Here is a 20,174-nt window from a genome sequence, read left to right as displayed (position 1 = left end):
CTTTTAGTCTTAAAAACCAATAGCATCCTGACTTGTGACTTGGCCCAACCCCATCACCTGCTTTCAAATTCTCCTCCATACTAACTCCCACCCACAGACTTTCTCATGCTCTCTCTCACTACACAAAACCCATTTCCTTCCTTATAGCTTCTGTTCCAGTTTTTGATTTTCTCTTCTCTGCCACTGCATCTATGTTTCTCAGATGAATTTCTGACCATTGAAGCTATAAGTAACAGAAGCAGAGATCTACTAAGAAATTAGCATTGAAAAATAAATATATGTAATCCTGAGAAAAATGTTGATATTAAACTTTGAGAGTTCAGCTTCAAAAGATGGGTACTACACCTTAATAGGTTTAGCTTTTCTTCATACACAAACCAGTTTGTTTTAATTTATTCATTAGTGAAAAGAAATACCAAGTTAGTAAAAACGCTGGTAAAGTTAATTATTCAACCGACTTGAGAGTTTTTCTAAAACCAAATTTTGTAGCAATTTGATCAGAAGAGCAAGCTTGTTTGAACATATGGCCCAGTCTAAAAAAATATATACGTATCATAGCCATGAGCCTCATATGTTTTTAAACTATTAAGTGTTAGATAAATGTATTAGTCATCAAAAATAACCCAGGTCATTTCCAACTTTTCTAATTGTGAGTACTTTTCTATGTGCATATATTGCTTATTTTATACTTTTTTATTCCCCAACAATTTCTAGCCTGACCTGTAGTTCATGCCAAAAATACTAATGCCAACTCCCCTTATTTCACATACCCCATATTTCGCTACTGGTTTTTCAGTAGCTGTCTGTCAAAACACAAGGTGATTGTATAAATAAAGATACTATTTCCCATGAGATAAACCATTCATATCAATAAGAAAGCAAATTGTACTCAGAATTAATGAAGAAAAGGAATCAGTCACCTGGCTTTTTTTAGTAGTCTGCAGAATACATTGGTTTCATTTGAAATATATGTTTTTGGGCTAGGGCTTTCTCTGGAAGGCTAGAGCTTTGAGGAATTACTAATATGGTAGTTGAAGTCACGGGGTTAGACAATATTTCCAAGAGATACTCATTGCTTGGCATTAAAAGAAAAGTCAGTGTTTAGCTGGTAGGAGATAAATTTAAAACAGGTAGGATCTTTTTTTTGTCTCCCAAAATCACATTACTTTATCCTGACTGAGGTCTGCTCTTGAAGTTGAGATGTCTGTCTCTATGCACAGGCCTTTGCACACACACAAGTGCACACATACTTATTCACTTGTACATGTGTGCACAAATACACACACACATTACATCAATCATTTGAATTACTTATACACATAAAAAAGTATGGCATATTTATATAAGACTGTTGAGCAGAGAGGCAAAGTCAAGTTATCATAAATATGGGTAGAGAAGGGTAAGCATTTGTTGAAATCCCTGTGGTAATCATGGTTGAAATGTTGGGGTAACAGAAGAACCCAAAATACATAGCCTTAAATATTATGAATCTTTTTATATGCTCTGTGGATACCAAACACACACACAAACACAACACAAACACACACACATACACACAAACACAAAGACTCTATAACTGCGTTCTTAGCTGAACGTAGATGTTTAATGGTCTTAGCCCCTAGTAAAATTGTAATACGGTTATAATGCATCCCTGGCACTTCAGAAATATGGAGCTGAAGGTACCTAGAAGTCATTTAACCTAAATATTAATTTTACAGATAAGAAAACTAACAATACGATGAAATATCTCAAATCTCACACAGACCATTGCTTCCTCACTCCATGTGACATTTTCCTCTTGATGACAGGAAGCGGCGGTCTTTTGAGATTTTCCCTAGGGCAAAAGCTACATCTGATTTATATATGTTCCTGTACCCTGGAATGTTGGCTAATTTTAAAGTCCACACTTAGTTTTTGTAATGGAAAAATGCCAACAGTTTACATTTTCCTCATGGGTGTAACAGTAGCTGCCACTTATTGAGCATTAAATTGGCCAGGCCTTGTGCTAGACACTTGATTCATCGTGTCTCATTTCATCCTTAAGACAATCTTGTATATTGGATATTGCATTGTAATTTTATAAATAAGGACAGTGAAGCTGAAAAAATAGAGGTTATGCCTCAGGTAGTATATTAGGAAGGTGATAAAATCAAGATTTAAACCCAAGTCCATCTGATTACTAAGTCTTTTCTGTGCTTTTTTCATCACTGGATTCTATCACCAGTGTCCAGGGATAAAAGAGGAGCAACGGAGGGCACGTAAACAGAATCACTTCTGTAGAGTGCTCAGAAGAAACACTATAGAAGCTCACCTGACACAGCTACATGGCCGGCCAGCTCTTATTTAGGAGAATGGTAGGTAATGCTGTTTCAGCACTTAGAAACACATGCTTGATGAGAAGGAGTGGGGAGACACTCCAACAAAGTCTCTCATGATATCACTGTGTTCAGTTTTACCAGAGCAGATTTCAGTGCCTTCCTTCATCAAATTGACTGGTGTAACAAAATATCCTGCTACAAAATTCTAATAATTCTGAAAAAGAATAGATACCAATTTGAGATATTGCCTAACTGAAATTATTTACATATCTGAATTTAAGTATCAAACCTAATCCAGCATGAAGTTTTTTTGTAATAAATTCTCAAACTCCCAAATATTAGGAAATGTTATCCACAAATTGTTGGGGACAGCTGGAAAGTAAACATTTTGGGCTTGAGCAACTTATTTGGCACATCCTTTCAGGAGCCTTAAGAAATGGATTGCACCTTAATAAACATCAGGTGTAAATTTCACATGGAACCTAAAAAGTAATGAAGAGTAGGTGGGATCAGATCCAAGGAATTATTTGTCAGGAGTTATGGATTTCATTTTGCCAATATGTAAAATATACCTTGGAATGTGGCCAAGGAAAAAGATAATGTTTGCCCCTCAACCTTTCCACTGAAGATCAAGAATCCAAATCCCTGTGAGAACATCATGCCAGCTGACATGCTAGATTCTGTCACTCCTTGGCTTAAAACCCTTCAATAGTTACTCATGGTTCTTAGAATAAAATCTAAACTCTTACGTATGGATTTATGGTTCTCCCTTATTGTCTCTTCTTCCTTATTTTTAGCCACACCACTTATTCTACTCTCCAGTCATAGTCAGTTTCTTTCCTCTCCAATTTCTGTCTCTTCTTCAAGCCTTATCTTACGATATGCCTTCTTGCTGGGACATTCTCTGCTGCACCGCTCTCCTGCCCTCCATATTCCTTCCATCACTCACACAGTCACTCCTGGCTGGTAAGCCCCATTCATCCTCCAGTTCGCACTTGGACACCACTTTTTGCAGAAGCTCTTCCCTGACTCCCTGGGTCTGGGTTAAGGGCCTCCCTGTGAGGCCCTTACTGCCCTCTGTAATCATCATAGTTCACTATAACTTCTTGTTATATGGTTTCTTTTGCCAGTTAGACTGTAAGTTCTAAAATGGCAAAGACATGCTGCCAATTAGCAAATATTTTTCATGTCAACTCTGTGCTAGACATTTGGGATACTGTGGCACACTAAATATAAAGTGTGCCCAACATTGCATCTTAAAATGGGGCTTTTCCACCCAAATGTGGTTCATTTATGATAGAAGACATGTCTATGGATATCATGGACCTTTTTGTTGCATGCATATACATGAGGCAGGGCAATTTCTAGAGGATGAAATCATGCTCTCCTGGAAGGTGGAATTAGGGTGCAACCATTGGAAATTGCCTCTGCCTGGGCTAGATAAGGCAGTGCTGAGGGTAAAATACTTTGGTGGATTTTTGAAGTACTATGTGCCAAACCCTATGCTAGCAACAAGAAAGAGATTGTTCTTGAACTGAAGCCAACATGTCTCAAAATACTCTGAGCACGAATCTTAGTAGTCTTTATGGTGACACTGTTTGATAGTACTAACCCATTATAAGATTGCTTTCCTGTATGTACTTCCTGCTAATTTATTTAACAAAAATCCTGATATGTGATATACATGTCAAGCAATTAATGAGATTAGAAATAAGGTAGTTCAGGAATACAACTGCAGAAGGAATCAATTTTCAGCCAAAAAGTTTACATTTGGCTGAAAAGCCACAATTTAGACTTCATCTCTCTGGTCTAATAACACCTGAACTAAAGGAGGCATTTCATTTAACTATCCAAATATATTGGCATGTAAATTCAGGCTATCAGTAAAAATGAAGCGAGATGATGAACTAATCCCTTAGGACTCTTGGTTTTGAAAAGCTTTTCTCTTTTTAGTATAATTTGTGCTGCTTTATTATCTCAGAAAATCCTTCATTTGTCATGGATGAACTGAGATAAGGGAAATTATTGCCACCTAGATGCCTCTCTAATTTTCTAGCACAATAATTTGTATATATTCACCCAGTGAGAAGATTATACAATTTTATGTCTTTCCCTCAATCTAAGGGCCACTGGGAAAATGGAAAAAGTTGAGAGAGAGGAAGAGACAGGCAGAGAGAAGGTAAAAAAAAAAAAAAAAAAAAAGCCCCAAAGAGTAGAATATTATAATAGATGTTTGACATGAGATTTAATGAGTCTACCTCCATGGTGGCTTGGTGAGGGAGATCTATTAGTCTTCAGTCCAGAAGAGAGAGATTCATTTTTATTAAGAGGAATTTTGGGCCTCTGAACATGCATGTTAACTTCTTTTTCTTTATTAAATTACTTTAAAATTGTAATGTAGAAAAAGTGGTATTGATACTGCAAAGTAGATACAGGACTGGTTACTGACTGAATAGAGCAAAGGAAGTGACTGCTGAAGTCTCCACAGGGGAAAGGCACCAAAGACAGTGAGTCATTTCCCTCTGCAGAAGCCTTGAGGGTCTCAGGGTTTAGGGCCACTAGGGATCAGGATAAGCAAGGCCCTGGGAAGGAACTTAGCTAAAAATAGAGTGATTATTCAAAGTCTGCATTGTAAACTGAGGTCTTTTCAAAAAGGCAATGATTAACTGTAGGAAAAGCCAAAAGTTGTCTGAGAAATAAACTTGGAAAAGCGATGGATGTTATTTATGTAACCATAACCATGCTAACATGCCTGTCTAAAGAGAATGTGTGGTACAGCTATGCTGGGAGGCTGAAGAGAAGACAAGTAGGGGTGAAGTGATGGGAAGGGCAACATTTTTCAATGACTACCAAAGGAAGCTAGTAAATCGTACATAATCGTGATATATGAAGACATATCAGGAATATTATCTACAAATATGTAGGAAATAGGGTGAAAAATTGAAGAGATGAAAATGGTTGCTCTGGGGCCTAAGGCTGGAGCATTGGGTACAGTGGGTAGGAGAAGGGACCACTGCTTCCTAACAGGGCGCTTTTTTCTCTATCTGATTTCTTAAACTCTATACATGTATAAAAACAAAAGCTTTTTTAATAATTGAAAAGAGAAGTGGGTGGCTTAGGTTGCTGGAGTAGTGGGGATATTAGCCTGGAAGAAATTTTTGATCCTTTTTTTCATTAGCTTTATATACCCAGAATTTCAGGATCTTCTGTGTCTGTAAGTAGGTGATAGATACTCAAGCCTGAATTGGTTCATCACTAAAGTAATCATAGAAGTTTGCAGCAAAGAGAAGATAGCACAAAAATTCAAGCCACAAAAGGTTGCACTGTGACTCTTCTGTAAACCTCAACCCAGTGTCAGAGGGCTGTTTCTTCCTTTCTTACTGCTATCTTTTCAGTGTTAGCACAGTGACTGGCTCACATGGGTGCCTTAGAAGTAGTTGACGAAAATGTACAGAGATTACAGAAATGTTAGTTAAGAAAAGATTGATGAATTAATTGGCATGGATTGGGAGGAAGGAAGTTCTAAGGAAGACTCCACTTGCAAAAGGCCAAATATAACTGGGAGCTAGGCCAAATTTTATCCCTTGTTAAGGAATCAAAACCAAGGTTAAGCCAGGGTCAAACCACTAATAAAGGAAAATGAGAACAAAATAAGTCCAAACTGGTATATCTGTGAATTTAATTTGCTTGCTAAGCACGTTGTGTATGAAGTGGGTGGAGTTTGTGAACTGAGGGTGTTCCACATCTCATATATAGTTCATATCTCATATACATTATTATAGTTGATATTTCAAAATAAAGAAAAATGATAAAGTTTTCATCACTCAACTTATTTGGATGGTCAAGAAAATATAGAGACTATGTGATAAGTGACATACTCAATCAAGTTCAGAACATAGTTTTAAAAAAGAGAAATGGTCTTCTGTCTAACTAGGAATAGAAATTTTATGTTTAACAGCATGCATTGTTTACTAGGTCTGCCTTAAAAAATACCACACACTGGTTGACTTAAACAACAGAAATGTATTGCCCTGAAGATTTGAAGTCTGTGTTAGTCCAATTTCAAACCGCTATGAAAAATACCCGAGACTGGTAATTTATCAAGAAAAATAGGTTTAATAGACTCACAGTTCCACGTGGCTGGGGAGGCCTCACAATCATGGCAGAAGGCAAAGGAATAGCAAAGGCACTATTACAAGAACAGCACAGGAGAAACCCACTCCCATGATTCAATTACCTCCCACTGGGTCCCTTCCACAACACATGGGGATTATGGGAGCTACAATTCAAGATGAGATTTGGGTGCAGACACAGTCAAACCACATCAATGTCCAAGATCAAGGTGTTGGCAGGTTTGGTTCCTCCTGAGGTCTCTGAGAAAGAATCTGTTCCATGCCTCTCCCTTAGTATTTAGTGGTTTGCCAGAAATCTTTGGCATTCCTTGACTTATAGATGCATCACCCCATCTCTGCCTTGATGTGCACATGGTATTCTCCATGTGTGCATTTATGTGTCTAAATTTCCCTTTTTGTAGAGACACTAGTCATATTGGATTAGATGCCTACCCTAGTGTATTAGTCAGGGTTCTCTAGAGGGGCAAAACTAATATAATATATATACACACACACATATATACACCTACATAATATATATATGTATACATAAATGTATATATATGTATACATAAATATAAGTAAAATATACATAAATATACATAAAATAAGTATAAATAAGTATATATATGTATACATAAATGTGTGTGTGTGTGTGTGTGTGTGTGTGTGTGTGTATAGGGGATTTTATTAAGTATTAACTTACATGATCACAGGGTCCCACAATAGACCATCTGCAAGCTGAGGAGCAAGGAGAGCCAGTCCGAGTCCCAAAACTGAAGAACCTGGAGTCCAAGTTTCTTCAGGAAGCGTCCAGCATGGGAGATAGATTTAGGCTGGGAGGCTAGGCCAGTCTCGTCTTTTCACAATTTTCTACCTGCTTTATATTCTAGCCATGCTAGTAGCTGATTAGCTTCTGCCCACCCAGGTTAAGGGTGGGTCTGCCTTTCTCAACCCACTGACTCAAATGTTAATCTCCTTGGCAACACCATCATAGACACACCCAGAATCAATACTTCGCATACTTCAATCCAATCAAGTTGACACTCAGTATTAACCATCACACCTAGTCTACTATGACCTCATCATAATGAATTACATCTTCAGTGATGTTATATCCAAATAAGCTCACGTTCTGAGGTACTGGGGTTAGAACTTCAACCTATAAATTTGAGTGGATATCTATTATAATGAAGAAATCATTTAGTCTAGGTTTTCTAAAACAATAATCTTTCTTTTTTCTCTTTAGTAACTTAGAGATAGACAGACTATACAAAAGGGTGGAAGACTAGATAAATGAATGTGCCTGATTCTGATTGTTAGGCTGAGTCCAGCCCAGAAGATGATAATGATGCGTGTTCTTAGGAACAAAAACGAGTAGAGTAAGTGTCTTTTATCTGGAAAAAGCACTAAAAGCCAGGGGAAAAAATTGCAAAATATTTGAATCAAATGAATTGGGAAAGGAAGAAGGTCCAGCAGCAGAGGATCTAACTGCAGATCACAAAATCAAAGAGAGCCTACAGCTGAGACACAAGACAAAATGAAAAAGCTAAAGAACTGAAGACCTAGTGAGATGAAAACAGAACTACCACGGATTGAGCACACAAGTCAGAGAGCTATGGGGAAATACCTTAGTTCAAGCTGTAACCTACTATCATCCTTTGCATGTCTGTGGCATGCAGTGTGAGCAGATTAGGTATATTTAGAAGTCCAGAACCTCAAGAGGCATAATAATGATTTTTCTCTCCAACCATAAGACTCATGATTTTCATATCAACATGATATTTGAAGAACTTAATATCAAACTGCATTGAAGTTAATTTTTCCCTTGAGTAATAAAAGCAACTAAGACAGAATCATAATTTGTATGCCTTGTGCCCCAGAAAACCCCTGTGTGACTACAAGTAGCAGGAAACCAGACCTAACAGAGGTATGATCCTTGTCTCCAATGTCCCTCGAATTGCACTACAGTCTAAACGTCATGTAATTCTGACCCCACATGAACATCAAGTTATTACAAACTTACGTGACTTTAATGACCTTTAAAAGATGCCACAAACATGAGAACATTCCTAAGTCCATGCCATGAAAACTTATATCCAAATGGATGTTGCACTTCAAAGTCACCCCCTAAAGAAGTTATTTTATTTCACAATAGTTCAACATAGTTGCAGTGCTCCTAGCCTGGAATTTATATCAGAACCAGTGATCGAGGAGTGAATCTCATCCTACAGAATACTTAAACAAGCCAGAAGTGTCACATTACTTTGCTTTCTTTAAATTTAATTAAATCTAACAGAATACTTACCAACATGGGCTTGTATGACAACCAATATTAGTTATTTCTGGAGGGCTCTCTCACAGTATTCTCTAATACTAATACCGACCACAAGCACATGTAGATCTTAGAAATGTTGTATAGGAAAAATATGCACAGGAATCTTTGCAAAGACTGGGATTATAAATACTCAAAACCCATTCACCACATATGTGCTGTGAAACTACCCCTCCTTCTGCTGTCAGAGAACAAACTAAAAGCTCCCCTAAGACAAAAGAACCAAAAGAGCTGGATACTCTTTAGAAACTGGAAAGGAAAAGATAACCTTAGAACTAAGCACAAATTAACGTTTCAGTACATTTTCACTATGCCAATTTCCAACTACCATTAAGAAAGTGACCTCAATAAATTATACTTTATTTCTTTTAATAAAATTGTAATGACCTTTAAAAGATACCACAAACATGAGAACATTCCTAAGTTCATGCCAGGATTTCTGAATGCAATTCTGATACAAGAAGTTTAAGAAATTACTTGAACAATAGAGGTGTCATTCATTATTGAATTTAAGTCTCAAGAGTGATTTTGTGAAAAAGATGGTTGTTGATTAAAGAAAAAGTTGCTTTAAAGTACTGGATGTTGTCATGAATTACTTATGAATGACTTTAATCTTTTTGATAAATAAAATTCATTTTCCTATCTCCTGACTTTTACGAGGAACTTCCTTTTTCTTTCACCTTTTTTTTTTTTCACTCAATCCCTCAATGCCTGCCCCTCTCCTAATACTACTTCTAGATCTCAGGTCTGGTGAGAGCAACCATTCCCAGAACAGGCATCAGCAGTTTCTAAAGTTGGACATGTGAACCATGGTAAAGAGAAAATAGCAAAAGAGAAACTACAAAACATTGTTGAAAGTAACTAAAGACAATCTAAAAAATAGAAACAATTCTTTGTTAATGGATTGGAAGACTTTATATTACTAAGATGGCAATATTCCCCACAGTGATCTACAAATCAATGCAATTCCTATCAAAATTCCAACTACTTTTTTGTTCAGAAATGAACAAGCTGATCCTAAAATTCATATGGAAAGGCAAGAAATTGTAAATAGAAAAATCAATCTTGGAAAAGAAAAACATAAGTGGAGAAATTTTGAAAAGTTTCCTGATTTCTAAACTTGCTACAAAGCTACAACAATCAAGACAGCAAGTGTGGTCATGGCATAAGGACATTATATACACCAATGGAATACAATAGAGTGTCCAGAAATAAACCTATACATTTGTGATAGGTTAATTTTCAACAAGAGTTCCAAGACCGTTCAGTGAGAGAATAATAGTCTTTCTAACAAATAGTGCCAGGAGAAGTAGATATCCACAATTCAAAAGAATGAAGTTGGACCTCCACTTACACAAAAACTAAACTCAAAATGAATCACAAACCTAAGTGTAAGAGCTAAAACTATAAAATTCTTAGAACAATACATAGTTGTAAAACTGCATGAACTTGGATTAGCAGTTTCTTAGATATGACACTAAAAACCCCAAACCAAAGATAAGTAGATAAATTTGTCTTCGTCAAAATTGGAAACTTGTGTGCTGCAATGAATACTATCAATAGTCTTAAAAGTTCTCAGGATGGAAGAAAATATTTGCAAAGCATATATCTGATAAGGATCTGGCATCTCCAATATGTAAAGAATTATTATAACTCAACAATAAAAAGACAAATAACCCAATTAAAAATGGGCAAAACATTTCAACAGACATTTCTCCAAAGAAGATATAGAAGTGACCAATAAGTACATGAAAAGATACTCATCTTTATTAGTCATCGGGAAAATACAAATCAAAACCACAATGAGATAGTCTTTCACACTCACTAGGATAGGATCAACATAGAAAATAACAAGTATTGGTGAGGATGTGGAGAAACTGGAGCCCTTATGCATTGCTTGTAGAAATGTAAAATTGTACAGACACTTTGGAAAAGAGTCTGGCAGTTTTTCCAAATGTTAAACACATATTTGCCATTTAATCCAGGGTCCCACTCTTACGTATGTACTCAAGAAAATTAAAAACATATTTTCACAGAGAAACATGTGCATAAATGTTCATTGCAGCATTACTCACTACAGCCAAAAAGGAGAAACAACTCAAATGTCCATCAACTGATGAATGGATAAACAAGATGTGGTATAAACAAACAAAGTAATATTATTCAGCCATAAAAAGGAGTAAAGTACTGTTTCATGCTACACCATGGAGGAATCTTAAAAGCATTATGTTAAACAAATGAAGTCAGACACAAAAAGCCACATATTGTATAATATCACTTACATGAACATTCCAAAATAGAAAAATCCATAAAGAAAGAAAAGAGGTTAGTGGCTGCCAAAAGAGATGATAGAAGGGGAAAATTAGGACTGGCTGCTGAAGGATAAGTGGTCTTTTCAGAGTAGAATGGAAATTAGTGTTTGGAACTGGATAGAAAGATAACAGCACAATACAGTGAACGTACTAATAACTACCAGATTGTGTACTTTAACATTATGAACTTATTATGATGTGAATTATATCTCAATTTTTTAAAAAAGAAGTAACAGTTCATTTTGTGCTCCTGCATCATAGTTATTTGTCTACATTTTAAACAATAAAATAGAAGTCATGTTGTCCATAGGACCTCCGTAAGAGTTACTGAAAAAAGTCCCTATAAAAGCCTGAGCCAGGTGGCTACAATGATGCCTATCTGGGTGCCCAAAGACCAAATGTGGAAGAAAGAGGATATCACACTTAGTATAAATAATATAAGGAATATATTTGGAATTCAGGCACTATGTGTGTCACCCATACATGCTTTGAAATATGACCAAGGGTTGCTCTTTTGAGTTTCCCTGGGCTACTGGCTCTCCCTTTTCCTGCACCCAGTGGTTTGGGTAGATGTGCATATTAAAGAGTAGCTAATTCAACTCATTCAACTCAAGCAAAGAACAAAAGATATTTCATTCTTAAACTTCAAAATTAACATGACAGCAATTCTAGGAATCTGTCTCTCTACCAAACAGCATCAAGAGACAAATAAGACAGAACAACTTTACCGGTTTTTGCCAACACAGTTATAGAAAAACTGAGAAAGAGGTACAGAGGGCTTTTGAAAACAGAATTTAGGGAGCCATAGATTGCAAAGTGCTGTCCCTTCCCATTTTTCTCTGTTGCCTTTTACCCTATTTTCTCATAAAATTTGGCAATGGTTTGGGCCTCTCTTAGGGAAGATTCCTCAGAAACAGACTCTAAGATGAAAATTTGCTGCAGGAATTTTACTGGTAAACACCCACGGATTAACCTCTGTGATGATGGAGGAGGCAGGTAAGGATGAGATGAGCTACAGTGCAGTGCAAGATAGGCTTTGGCCAGTCCCAGGAGAGCTGGATGGCCAAGGGGAAAAGGACTGGGGCTTTATATGTCCACACCAAACTCATGAGTGAGCAACTTTGGGTTGAAGGTAATTTTTGGAGAGCAACTCGGCTAAGGGCCATAAGCCACCTAAATTTTTAGCAACTGGGAGAATCAGCTCTGTCATCCTGAGGGGAACCTGGATAATGAGCTACAGGATCCACCACAGAGGTGTCTATAGACCAGAAAAAATGGATATCTCATTCGCAAGTTGAATTGTGTTACAGAGCAGTGTCTGTGGAACACAGAAAGTACCGAATTATATTTGATAGGATGTTATTGTAGTCTCCTTTCTCCATTTCTTATGGACCAAACATTGGCATTGTGGGGAGACCTGGGCTTCCCAAAAGCTGAGAGAAAGTTGTAAGGTAGAGCTCCCTTGGTGGGAGAGCAAAGGAATGGGGTGAATCCATTCCCTATAGGAACCTGAGCCAGGTGGCTACAATGATGCCTATCTGAGTGCCCAAGACCATAAAAAAAACCAACAGGACAGACCAGTATGAATTCGTAAGGTTTGAGGGCTGCAGCAATCAGACCCATAAGGAAAGGAAATGAAGAAAACCCACATGCATCCCCATTCTCACAGGCATGCTCCTCAAACCCCTCAAGAAAGCATACTCTTCTCCTCTCCTCTCTTACTAAACCTGTTGCAAGGCAATGGTGTATCTGAGACTCTCTGGGAGTTTTAAGTCAGAATTTATTAGGTTGGTGCAAAAGTAATTGTGGTTTTTGCCATTTTAAAATGGCAAACCTAATAAAAGGGAGGAAGGATCCAGGAATTATTAACATGAACTAATAAAATGGTAATAGCAGAATCTGACTTAATATTTACCTATGAGTAAATGATTATAAATGGAGTGACTGAAATGGAGTTACTGAAATGGCCTGTTTACATATTAGAAGAAATTTAATTTTTCTGCTGCCAAGTGGGGATAAGGGATTCCCCAATAGCATGATTACATATGTGTGTGTGTGAGTGTGTGTGTGTGTGTGTGTGTATGTATGTTCAGCTTTAGTTTTGTACATACCTGATGTATACTTGATATGTGTCTGGTCATTCATATCTGTTGCATCCAATGTGGTCCTTATGAATTCCTTCTATGCAGAAAGAAAAATGAAGACATAAAAAAATTTTCTCTTTGTCAAAATGGCTAGTAAGTGACAGACCTATAATTCAAACCAAGTCTGTCTAATTCAAAAGTCTTTCAACTATTCTAAGGTACCTTTTTGGGAGTTTATTGAGATCTTAAGCTGTCCAAGTGTCTTAGTCATTTGTGCTGCTATAACAAAATATCACAGACTAGGTAATTTATAAATTAATAGAAATTTGTTTTCACAGTTTTGAAGGCTGAAAAGTCCAAGATCAAGGGCCCAGCAAGTTTGGTGTCTGGTGACAGCTGCTCTCTCTGCTTCCAAGATGGTGCCTTGTTGCTGCATCCTCCAGAATGGATGGATGCTGGGTCCTCATATGGCAAAAGGTGGAAGGACAAAGGAGGCAAACTCTCTCTGTCAAGCCCTTTAATGAGGGCACCTAAATCCCATTCAATCACTTCGTAAAAGCCACACCTCTTTATACTATTACATTGGGTATTAAGTTTCAACATGCAATTTGAAGAGAACAAAAACATTCAAACCATAGCACCAGGTAAAAATAAATACACAGGATAAGAAAGGGTCAGAGGACCTCTGAGCCATCTCTAAATCTTACAGAGACCTCTCAGGACATCCCAGGACCAGGACTTTGTGTGAGACATGTAAAAATGGACCATGCATGCTGTTAGCCTGCTTGTGGCTGCTATGGGTTCCAGCTCTGGGCTATGAGTCTTGTGAGGCAGCTGCCTAGAGAAGCATTCAACAGAAGATCACTAGGAGGAAGAATGAATCAAAACCCAAAGCACAATTTATATCTTTGGCCAAGTTTAGTAAAGGGGGAGGGTGGGGTGGGAATATATGGAAATAATTTTGGTTTCGTAAAGACCATTTTTAATGTACTTAATTTCATATAAAGGAATGAACTAATAACTACACATCATCCATACTCTGGTCATTTTTATATTATAACCTTTAAAAATATATAAAATCAAAAAATCATAAAAGACTGATTTAACATTGCCATATCAGTTTCTTCTTTATTTCAGAAATGTTTGATCTAGTTGTTGGGCTATTTTTTCTCTCCTCATTACAGTATTTATTTCATGAAGCAGTTGTTTGTCACTTTCCATTCTCTGAAAGGCAGTAGTGTAGTTTGGGCTCTTGTGCTCTGACCTTTCAAATAATTTATAATTAAGTTAGTGAATGCTGTTCCCTATTTTCCAACCTCAAAGCTAGCAAGCAACTGCTAGAATAGTCTCTGACCTATAAGAAAGAATGTGAAAAAGCTTATAATTATTACAGAATGGTACTCTTTTGCAAAGCAACTAGACACGAACTTCTTGTTCTAGAGAAACTAAATACGAGAATAAAAAATTCTCTGTAAAATCCTGTACAATCTATGATTACAGTTATACTTTAACTCAATCATTTTCAATATATGCCCACTATGTGCCAGATACTCCGCTCAAGACAGAGGTTCAGAATGAATAAGGACTTCACAGTTTAGGGGTAGAGAAAGACATATAAACAAATAAATTTAAATTCATTTTGATAATCATAACAACAGAATCATGCACATAACACTGGAGAAGGGGCTGCTTAATTCTGAAGAATGTCAACAATATCCCCACAAGGTCACATTTTCTAATTATAGGATTGCATAGCACTATGACTATCATGACAGCGCTGGTCACAGGGGTATCCCTCCATTTACCCATGGATTATCCGATTAATGCCTACCTCCTCCATTAATAAATAAGTTTCATTGGGGCATGAAGCATGTTTGTTGTTCCTCACTATTAAATGCCCAACACCCAGGATAATGTGTACAAAAGTCTTTCAACTAATATATCTTAAACATTGTCAACTATGTGTAGGAAACATATCCTTAAAGGAATACATCAGGATACCTGACTTAGCTCAGGCATTCCAACTTAGTTGGAAGAGTTAGGAGTTTCTCAAGAGAACAAGGCAAAAAGAGGAGGACATTGCAGGCAAGGGGTAGAGGCAGTATGCGTAAAGAGGTGAAGGCATGTGTGCTTGGTGCTAGGTGTAAGATGGGATTTGAAGGTGATGTGATAGGGAGCGAAAGAAGGAGTGTGCAGAATATGAGAACTGTCATACTAAGGAATTTCAGCTTTTGTCTCACAGGTGTGTGATAGGGAGTCACTATAGCATTATATGCAAGTGAGAAGCGTAACTAGATTTTCCTTGAAACGTTAAAAGGACTAGTTTTTTGCAATGCTCTGGTCATTAGGTTTTTTTGTTTGCAAGTAACAGAAGATCACCCAAGTTATATTAAAAAGGGAGGTTTATTTTAAGAATAAGATGAAAGTCAGGAGGGGTAATATTAACAATGAAAGAGAAAATGTGGAGAAAACTTGGATGTCTTCTTTGACTTGGCAAGAGAAGTTACATTGATAGGAACAGACTCCCGATTATAAGTAGAAGTCTTAATTGGTGGGAAAGAAATGGAGATACTGCAAATAGACTACTTTTTCAAGAAGCTTGAAAAAAGAGAAGGAGGCCTCTGGGCCAACAGGATACTGAGAATGTATGCTTCAAAAAGCCTTCTTCCTAACACAGCAATGAATGGTAAAATGTTAAACACACACACATGAACAGACACACACGCACACACACCACAGCTGGGCTCAAATATAAGACAAATATCTACATGGGTGAGAAACAGAACAGAAACAGAGTGGTGAATCAAAGCTGAAGTCACAATTTTCTGAGTTTTGTAGTTGTGGCAAAGCACTAAGCAACGGTAGCTCAAAGGTCAATAATAGTAATCCTCTCATAATTGGGGAGACTTGAGCTTCACTTTCTGCTGAAATCTGGTGAGATTCCTCCCCTCGCAAAAGGAAGTAGCAAGAATGTAATGTCTATTAAACGTTATTAAATGTAGTTGAATAGAGCTAAGGGCACATAGAAATTGTGGGTTCAAGGAGGCACTGAGGAAAACAACCACAGTTTCATTCTCTAAAACTGAGTCAAGTTGCCTTCAAGCTGCAGCCTCTATTTCTCATATTCCTGACCGCTCCATAGGGCTGGTAACTTCAAACTGTGATGATAAAACCTAGTCCTGTATTGGAGACTAAAAGTGTACAGAGGCAACCACAAAACGCCTAGACCAGGAAGGGTGAGCCGCTTGGGAACCTGGCAGAGGAGAGTGTGTGTGTGTGTGTGTGTGTGTGTGTGTGTGTGTGTGTGTGTGTGTGTATGTGTGTGTAGAGCAAGAGAGAAAGAGAGAGAGAATATTCAAAATAAACCAGCATACAAAAATTCTAAAACATATGTAGAAAATACAGTCAACAAAATCAACAATCAAACTAATGAAGTTTTCTATATGATATTTATTTTGAAGAAGAGTTTGGCAAAGATTTAAAAATGTTAAGGATGCCAAAGAGATAATAGAAAATATAACTATTTAAATAGAATACAAAATTATTGAACAAAAGTAAACATGAACACAGCAAGATCAGAAATGATAGATGATAGATAGATAGATATGCTAATTAGAAATTTTGGAAATGAAGAAAAATTGTCAATGAATTTGAAAATGCAATAGATGAGAAATTTTCTTGACAAAACAAAGCCCAAGAATAAATTAATGAGCTGGAACACAGAACTGAAGAATTCTAGCATGAAACGACAAAGAGATAAATAGGAAAATATTATTAAGAAGCTAGATTGAGAGTCTGCAACATTTATAAAATAGGAGTTCTTGAAGGAAAAAAAGTAATAGTGAGGATGTAACCTTTAAGGAAATGATTATTGAGAAGTTTTTACAATTACAGAAGGACTAAATTTTCAGCTTTAGAGGGATGCAAAGAAACAAGGCCACTAAATAAAAAATAAATCTCTGTAAGAAAACATTATAAAAATCATGAAGATATGATCTCAAAAGTTAGCAGAGGAAAAAGAGTGATTACTTGTGGATAATGACAATAAATTTAACAGGATATTATTTATTAGCAAAATAGAGGCCAGAAGAAAATAGGTAAAACACTGAAGTAGGCAAGGGAAAATAAATGCCAAACCATAATTTTATACCCAGCCTAAAAATCATTCAAGACTAAAATATCTTTAGATATTTTCACATATACAAAGTCTACATACACACACACGCATACATAATCCACTCACTCACGGTCACACTCACACTCACACATACAGATACACTTATGCTCACATTCTCACACACACACACACACACACACACACAGAGTTCTTATTTAAGATGTGTTTTAGTTGGTGGACAAGTGAATCTGGAAGAAGAAATATAAAACAATGTTAAAATATGTTAATTAGCTATTGACTATGAAAAATAATTTCTAAAGTTTAAAATAATGTTTAAACTTCGGCAGGCCGTGGTCGCTCATGCCTATAATCCCAGCACTCTGGGAGGCCCAATGGGCGGATCACTTGAAGTTGGGAGTTTGAGACCAGTCCGACCAATATGGAGAAAGCCCATCTCTACCAAAAATACAAAATTAAATGGGCATGGTGGTGAATGCCTGTAATCCCAGCTTCTCAGAGGCTGAGGCAGGAGAATAGCTTGAACCCAGGAGTCGGAGATTGCGGTGAGCCAAGATCGCACCATTGCACTCCAGCCTGGGCAACAAGAGTTAGACTCTGTCTCAAAAAACAAAAATAAAAAAAAATGTTTAAACTTCAATAAAAACATAAAATTGAAATTTCAAACAACAGTAATGAAGTGACAGGGGTGGAAGGTTATTCACCAGGTAAGTAAATCCTGACAGTTCTTATCATAGTTGAGAGAGGACAGAATTACTGTACTGGACAGCAATACATTTTTTAGATGGTTTTATATTTTATTATGCATATCAAAGTGTAGATAGTAAACGGAAAAAAAATCAATCATGAAGCAAAAGAGATTTTGCTGAGATAAACCATTATCCCTGATCAGCAAGTTTTCTCCGGGTAGATACAAATTTTCTCAAGGACAAAGTAGTGGTTGGTTGATCTTAGAGAAATACTGGACTGATCAGGCAGGGTGACAATTAGATGTTTCTTTTAAAAGATAGCAAGCTTCAAGGGAGTGAATTTCTGTCTTCATCAGTGAAGATGCCTTCGAAGTTGGCCTTAGAGCGCTGTGATTGACACTGGATGTTTTTGCAATGGTTGCTACCATAGGATGCTGGTGTGGAATTTTCACAGAGTTTCTTTAGGAAAAGGGAATTCCTTTTCCTAAAGGAACAGGGCTTTCAAGCTCTCCCTGCCCAGAGTTCACAGCTTGAGGTGAGGTCTTGGGTTTTTCCTCAAAGCCGTGCATCAGGGTGTGGGTCTGTCCTTGGAACACTAGGTCAGACTGAATCAATAACTCCCGTCACACTAAGACAGACCTCTGTTATTTCCTCCCATTCTCTTGGAAAACCATTTTTTCAGTGGAGAGAATCGGGCCAAAATGGGTCTTTCTATAGAGCTCACACCCTGAGACTCTCACAGTAACTGCCATTTATTTCCCGTACTGGAGTCTACCCTCCATAGTGCCAGGGTAACATTCTGTCCCTGTCTATGCTGTGATTGAGGGTCATATAGAATGCTACAGAGGAGAGAAAAAGCTGAAGCCGTACTTTGAGCCCTCCCTGATGACACTGCTGACCCCAGCTGGTTCCAGGCACTGCAGGGGGACATAGAACACTTTGAGGAAAGCATTTTAAAGTACATGGCTCTCTGAGGCATAGGGTCCCTGCTTGCTCAAGTCTAAGGCCAGTACTATGCAATGAGAAAAATGCTACATAAATGTTTAGGAATGAATTTGACCCCATTTCTCAATTCTGGCTGGGTTGAATGGCCATAGGGCTTAGGACTCAGGTTGGTGAGGGCAGTAATAGAATCATTCCTCCTGGAGTCCCAGAAGATGGGATATGATATACAAGGCTGCGGGTTGGTTATGAAAAGAGAAATAGGACACTTCATCAAACACATTGTTCTTATTTTGCATTATCACAGGATGTTGATTATTTCAATATTCATGTCTAAGATTTTGTTGAATATAAAATCATTATTACCATTTCAATAGCTGCTATTTACTTACTTTGCCTTTCAATAAATTTACAGGAAGATTTAATTAAGTAAGAAGGCCTTGACAAGACAATATATTTCTGAGACATTGTAGCATGCTACAAATGGTGACATGAGGTCAAATGCCGATGATTTTATCCTCAGATGAACTATAATAACTTCCCTGAAATGCACGCCCTGGAATTTGCAATTGTTATGAAACAGAATTTATAATTAAAGGAAGAAGCTAATACCATATGCTAGACTAGAATAAAAATCACAAAACCTCTACTTATTAATATTTTTAAGTAAAAAGAAATACAAAGAAGGAAATAGAAGAGAACTAACATTTATTCAGAGCTTATTGTAAATCAGAGTGTGTGTTAGACAATTTAACTTTGAACACTTAAGTTAGAATTCATAATGACTCAATATAGCACGTTGATTAAAAGGATAGGAGATTTCAGGTTTAAACGCATACCAGCAATGTTCCCCAGTGAATGGATTTGTCAAAGGGGTGTGTGGGGATAAAGAACAGGAAATACTTTCAACAGCCTGATGGCCAGACATCATTCAAGGAACTGAAGGACTGTAATCTCATTTAGGATACAGCTACACATGCAAATCTGGCCTCAGGGATGACTAAAACTCCACCAATTCTCCTGTTTGCATATACAGTTTTGCCCACAGGCACCATTTGCTCCCGTATTATGATGACTCAGATAGACCTTGTCTCAGTTTCTACATCTCCTTCTATAGCTCAAATAATATTTTCTATAGGTCTTAAATTAAAATATAAGAAGAAAAGTAAAGTGTAATCTATTAAAAGAAAGCAAACATGAGAGTAAAAAAATTCCATGTGACCTTGCTTGTAGGCATGATTCCAATA

At 37.1% G+C, this 20,174-nt stretch overlaps 1 long non-coding RNA gene across 1 annotated transcript in view; it reads left to right on the top strand.

Moving 5' to 3' along the window:
* Window positions 1–20,174, top strand: part of LOC105499355 (uncharacterized) — a 39,558-nt gene that overhangs the window by 7,696 nt on the left and 11,688 nt on the right. The window contains exon 3 of the long non-coding RNA XR_011624293.1: window positions 2,225–2,354. This is a non-coding gene — a long non-coding RNA (uncharacterized lncRNA). The remainder of the gene's footprint in view (window positions 1–2,224; window positions 2,355–20,174) is intronic.

This window comes from Macaca nemestrina, chromosome 6 (assembly GCF_043159975.1).
Source record: "Macaca nemestrina isolate mMacNem1 chromosome 6, mMacNem.hap1, whole genome shotgun sequence".
Taxonomy (NCBI): Eukaryota; Metazoa; Chordata; class Mammalia; order Primates; family Cercopithecidae; genus Macaca; species Macaca nemestrina.
The sequence above is the reverse complement of the archived record's forward strand: the minus strand, read 5'-3'. Positions and strand labels throughout refer to the sequence as shown.